We start from the raw sequence: 6,350 nt of genomic DNA, 5'->3' as shown, positions 1-6,350 counted from the left end.
AAAAAAAAAATTACTAAAATGTGTCTTTGTATTATCTACATCTACTTTTTAAATTCTGTTGTGATCAGAGACCACAGGATATCTGTATGATACTGATTGTTTTAAATATAATGACACATTTTGTAGCCTAATAAAGTGTATACTTTTCAATCATATTGTCTAACCACAATGCAACTAAGTTAGAAATCAATTTTTTGAAATGGTAAGAAATCTTAAAACACAGGTTAACATTCCACATGTGCTTGAGAAGAATGAGCATAATCTAACTGTTGGGGGATTATGTTCATCAAGTCATGCCTGTCCATTTTAAATTGAAATCTTCTGTGTCTTTAAAATTTTGTCTTTTTGACCTACCAATAATTAATTAAGGTGCATTGAAATCTCCTACTATTGTGGCAGATTGAACTACTTCTTGTAGTCATTTTCAATTTCTGGTTTATATTTTTTAGATTTTATAAAAATGGATGCAAATTTATAACTGTTGTATCTTACTGGTGAATTAAACTTCTTATCACTGTATATTGACCCTCTTTACCTTTAATAATGCATTGTTCTTAAAACTTATTTTGTTTGATGTTTATTATTATTTTTCTGGTGTATGTATCTCTTATTCTACTTTTGCTTATAAACTTTCTATTTTCTTAGTTTCATCTATGTTTCTTATAATTAATATATGGCTAAATTTAGAAAAAAATATAACACGACAATCTTAGTCTTTTACTGGTAGATTTGGTCCACTTACATTTATTGTGATTATTAAAATATTTGAACTTTGGGGTAGCACAGGTCTTTCCTTTCCGTCTGGAGGCAGCCATCAGGTAAGCCAAGATGGGTGCATACAAGTACATCCAGGAGCTATGAAGAAAGAAGCAGTCTGATGTCATGTGCTTTCTTCTGAGGGTCCGCTGCTGGCAGTACCACCAGCTCTCTGCCCTGCACAGGGCTCCCTGCCCTCTCTGCCCTGATAAAGCGCACCGACTGGGCTACAAGGCCAAACAAGGTTACATTATATGTAGGATTCTTGTTTGCTGTGGTGACCGAAAATGCCCAGTTCCTAAGGGTGCAACTTATGGCAAGCCTGTCCGTCATGGTGTTAACCAGCTAAAGTTTGCTCGAAGCCTTCAGTCCATTGCAGAGGAGCAAGTTGGACGCCACTGTGGGGCTCTTTAAGAGTCCTGAATTCTTACTGGGTTGGTGAAGATTCTGCATACAAATTTTTTGAGGTTATCCTCATCCATCCATTCCATAAAGCTATCAGAAGAAATCCTGACACCCAGTGGATCACCAAACCAGTCCCCAAGCACAGGGATATGTGTGGACTGACATCTGCAGGCCGAAAGAGGGCCATAAGTTCCACCACACTATTGGTGGTTCTCGCTGGGCAGCTTGGAGAAGGCGCAATCCTCTCCAGCTCCACCATTACTGCTAATATAAGTAAAGTTTGTAAAATTCATACCTAATAAACAATTTAGGACAGTCATGTCTACTTACAGGTGTTATTTTTCTGTTAAAACTGATCTGCAGATTGTTTCCTGAATGCTTTGTCAAGGAAGTTAAAGTATAATAATGTTTGAAAACAGTAAGTGATGGTGTATCTTGTTTCTAATAAGACGAATTTTTTTGTCTTTGCTTTATCTTATTAGGGAGTTATATGTCAGTGCATAAAACATACTGTGTGGTATAATAGGTTTAAACTAAATTCTTTAAAAGAAAAGTACTGAAACTAGGTCTGTAGATTTGTCTGGTGCATGTGATGAAACCTGCGGCTTTATGGGGTGATGGCAATGCTCTGCTGCCTTACTTTCCAGTGACCGGGGGGGGGGGGGGGGGGGGGCGGGTCTAGCTTGGCAAGCACGGATTTTTTTAATTGGGCTTTGCTTTAGAAATTGCAGGGTGGGAGGAGGACATCTTAACTATGGCATGATTATATTTAGAAAATTATGGGCACAAATCTGGGTTAACCTGAAGAAAACTGCCTCAGTCTCCACAGTACCATTTTAAGTTCACATAAAAGGTGAAAGCTCCTGGGTCAGTGCCATCGCTTCATGGCATTCAATGGTTAGTGGTCGCGGTTTTAACACTGGTGTGTTTTGAAACTGAATGTGATATAAAATTACTAGTCTTAAGGTTGGTAAGCTAGCAATCAATGGGAAGCTGGTGAGCCGGTGGCCATTAGATAAATACCTTTCAAGTGTGAGTTCAGAAGTCAACCCTAAAATACTTAATTAAAACACTAATTTGTGAACATTATGAATACTTACAGTCACATTAGTGGGAAAGCTGTTGGCTATAAGTACCTCATTCTTAGTCCAGTCAGTCTTAAAAATATCTTGGGTTACCCACTCTGTCCACTCTCATAGGCTACAAAAAGAAAAAGTCATACAAGTGCATGGATTCCAACCACATGTGTTTTCTGTAGTTGTTTCTCTTGTTCCCGGCCAAAGCATCCTAAAAATCCTTACCATTCCACAAAGTTGGGCCATCACTTCCACGCCAACATTCACTGTAAGGATAGCACCACATTGCATTTCTGTTTGCATCACGTCTTCCAGGAGACTAGGCTACTGTTCTCCAGGGTGAATTTGAGTGCAAAGGAAACGTAGACAAGGAATTGCCCAATTCTAAATTCTGACTTTGCTGACTTAATTTAAATGCTCATTTCTCTGAACCAATTTTCTCCTATCTTCTCTAGGGGTTTCAAAAGGATCAGCTAATTGATTTCCAGGAAGTACTCATAGCAAGTTCCTAAAAGTTCTTGAGACCTAAATTCCTTCTCAAAAAAAGAAAAGATCTTAAGTCATACATTTTGATTGTGTAGAGGTTGTTCGACTAAAGGCACAAATGTCTATTAAACTAAAAAAAAAAAATTGGATTTTGTCTATATCATTTTATTTTGTGCTTTTTCTATGTTTTTTAAAAATTTTTATTTATTTATTTATTTTTATTGCTTGCTTGTTTTTAGAGAATCTAGAGCTCAATACAGATGTCTCAGGTTCAGCTCTCCTAATTTGATAAGAGCCTGAAAGTTAGTTTTCTTTTTTTTTTTTTTTTTTTGAGATAGGGTCTTGCTCTGTCACCCAGGCTGGAGTACAGTGGTACAATCTCAACTCACTGCAGCCTCTGCCTCCTAGTTCAAGCAATTCTCCTGCCTCAGCCTCCCAAGTAGCTGGGACTACAGGTGTAGCCACCATGCCTGGCTAAGTTTTGTATTTTTAGTAGAGACGGGGTTTCACCATGTTGCCCAGGCTGGTCTTGAACTCCTGACCTCAAGTGATCCACCCACCTTGGTTTCCCAAAGTGCTGAGATCACAGGCGTGAGCCACCACGCCTGACCAAAAGTTAGTTTTCTATAGATGGTGCTGATTTAGATCTTCATACTCAGGACAATCCTATCTCATTATTCAATGTACTTGTTTATTATCATTCCTTGCTTTGGCTTCAGCCCTCTGGCATACATTTATTTATTTATCACGGCCCTCAAAACTTTCCTTATTTCTAATAAGCCCATCAATGCAGTAAAATACATGTTTTCTGTAATTTCTACAGGACCTAGTTGTGATAAGAACTCCGGAGAGTATCTATAGTACCATGTAGCTGAAGTGGCACACTTTGTGATCATTGCTCTACTTCCCTAAAGTAGAGGTTCCAGGCCCACAAATATGAGACGAGCTTTTGAACCTCCATGTGAGCACCAAGGAGTCCCATGCAGTGCGTCTGTAATGATTATCTCTGTACATGTATGGCTATTTTTCAAATGGCCATCGGTGTTGATGTACCAAGGGAAATACCCATTCCGTCAAGTGTTTCTGAAATCATTGTAGTTTCTATGACGTCTTATTTTGGTCAGTCTATATTTACCATATACAAAACTACGAATGTGTGAGAACCATAAAAATTTCAGGTGCCCCCATATCCACTAAACGCAAACAGTGCTTAGCTCTAGACGTTGGGCGTGTGGGTGATCCTGTCTTCTGTCTGTTACTTTTCTGTGTTTCTTGAGTTCCTGCTGTGAGCATGCCTCTGTAAATATTAGTTTCATATTTACAGAGAGAAAGTTATTTTACAAAGGGGCTCTCATACTTAAAAGAGTTGGGAACCACTGCTTTGAATGATTAGTTAGAGCATTAGAGCAAGAGAAGCAAACTCAAGACTGGCGGGGCCAGTCCTGTGGAAGTGGATGGGAATGAGGAAGTGGGCCGGGAGAGTCCAACCTGAAGGTCAAAGTGGGACTCAATGGGAGCAAATGCTACTCAGCTCTAACTGACTTTTGTTTTGTTTTGTTTTTGGAGACAGGGGCTCACTCTGTCACCCAGGCTGGACAGCAGTGATGTGATCATTGCTCACTGCAGCCTTGAACTCCCGAGTTCAAGTTCACTTCAGTCTCCTGAGTAGCTGGGACTATAAGCAGACATTGTTATGCTAATTTTTTTATTTTTTTGTAGAGACGTGGTCTTGCTGTGTTGCCCAGGCTGGTCTTGAATTCCTGGACTCAAGAGATCCTCCATCTTGGCTTCCCATAGTGCTGAGATTATAGTCATGAGCCGCCATGCCTGGCCCCAACCAATGTTTTCCCTGTAAAAATACAGGTCTGATGTTGTCAGATCTTTTAGTTAAGTGAAAATGGATATCCAAATTTGGGCTGGGCACAGTGGCTGACGCCTGTAGTCCTAGCACTTTGGGAGACCAAGACAGGTGGATTGCCTTAGTTTAGGAGTTCGAGACCAGCCTGGGCAACATAGTGAAACCCTCTTCCTATTAAAATACAAAAAATTAGCCAGGTGTGGTGGTGTGCACCTGTAATTGCAGCTACTCAGGAGGCTAAGGCATGAGAATTGCTTGAAATTGGGAGGCAGAGGTTGCAATGAGCCAAGATCCTGCCATTGTACTCCAGCCTTTTTTGGAGACTCTGTCTCAAAAAATAAATAAATAAATAAATAAATAATAAAAATAAAAATAAAATCAAAATTTGTTATTTGAAGTCTTTAGAGATTTTTAAATATTGTTAACCAATTCAAAGAAGTTTTTGAAACATGGTGCAGTCCTAACCAACCATCTGCATAGACTGGATGTGGCTCCTGGGTGGCCCATTCACCATTCCCGTTTTGGAGTCAGTCTCCTTATCTCTCACCTCCATGCACAACTCCATAGTCAGTCACCAAGACCAAGTCCAGCTCTGGTATATTTCTCAAATAGGAGGACTACACCAAAAAATTTCTTCCCTAGATTCAGATTATAGGCCACTTCTTTCACTCGCATTGAAACAGTCACTGGGCCAGGCACGGTGACTCACACCTCTAATCCCAGCACTTTGGGAGGCTGAGGTGAGTGGATCACTTGAGGTCAGGAGTTTGAGACCAGCCTGACCAGCATAGTGAAACCTCGTCTCTACTAAAAACACAAAATTAGCCAAGTGTGGTGGCCCACGCCTGTAATCCCAGCTACTTGGGAGGCTGAGGCAGAAGAATTGCTTGAGCCCAGAAGGCAGAGTTTGCAGTGAACCAAGATAGCGCCATTGCACTCTTACCTGGGCGACAAGAGGGAAACTCTGTCTCAAAGAAGAAGAAGAAAAAAGGAAAGTCACCAAATGTGTTTATTCATTCTTCATTCATTTGTCCATTCATCATCCATGTAGTCAGTCAGACACAAGTATCTTTGAATGTCTGCCAGATCTCCTAAAACAGTATCCTAAAACAGAGGGAAAGAAGACAACAGGTCAGGGTGGTAAAGAAAGAGGAGGATGAGGAGATGACACCACCAGGAGCTGTGGTCAGAAAAAGGCCTTCTGTCGGTGGTTTTGACTAGGACCTGATTGCACAGAAAAGGGCAGCTGTGCAAACTGAGGGTTGAGCTTAGCTCAAGGAGAAAGGACACGTGTAAAGGCCTTGAGATAAGGATGGATTGAGATAGATTTGTCAGAGGAAATTTGTTAAGCCTCTCAGGAGGAACCCACCCAAGACGACCCTCCTCCCTAACTCCATTGTCAAGCAATTGGGGCCTGGGTTATCTCTTCAGTTCAGGCTGCGGGCCAAGCCCACCTCTCCACAGGTCCAAGTTTCCAGGAATGTAGTTCTGGCCCTTCCGCTCCCCAGTTGAGACCTAGGGCAAGTTGAGGGGAGCCTGGACCCCTCCTCTTTGACCATCCCTCTGCTATCTTCCCTGACAGACGCCCACCTCCGCTCAAGGGCCTGCTTCCTGTTCCTCGGGAGTAGAACCACTTAACCCCTTTCTAATGCTGTTGGATAAAAGTCCAAATGTCCTTAATACCTTTACTGGGCCCTGCACCATGTGCCCACCCCCTGCCTCCAACCCTCCTTCTCCTTCCTCCAATTCCACCTCTGCTTTCAGCCTTG

At 41.4% G+C, this 6,350-nt stretch overlaps 1 pseudogene; it reads left to right on the top strand.

Annotated features, from left to right (window-relative positions):
* The first annotated feature begins 789 nt into the window (after positions 1 to 789).
* Positions 790 to 1,480, top strand: LOC119619079 (large ribosomal subunit protein eL15-like; annotated as a pseudogene).
* Positions 1,481 to 6,350: the final 4,870 nt, after the last annotated feature.

The sequence above is a fragment of the Chlorocebus sabaeus genome, chromosome 24, assembly GCF_047675955.1.
Source record: "Chlorocebus sabaeus isolate Y175 chromosome 24, mChlSab1.0.hap1, whole genome shotgun sequence".
NCBI lineage: Eukaryota > Metazoa > Chordata > Mammalia > Primates > Cercopithecidae > Chlorocebus > Chlorocebus sabaeus.
Note: the sequence above shows the minus strand (reverse complement) of the source record. Positions and strands in the feature narration are given on the sequence as shown.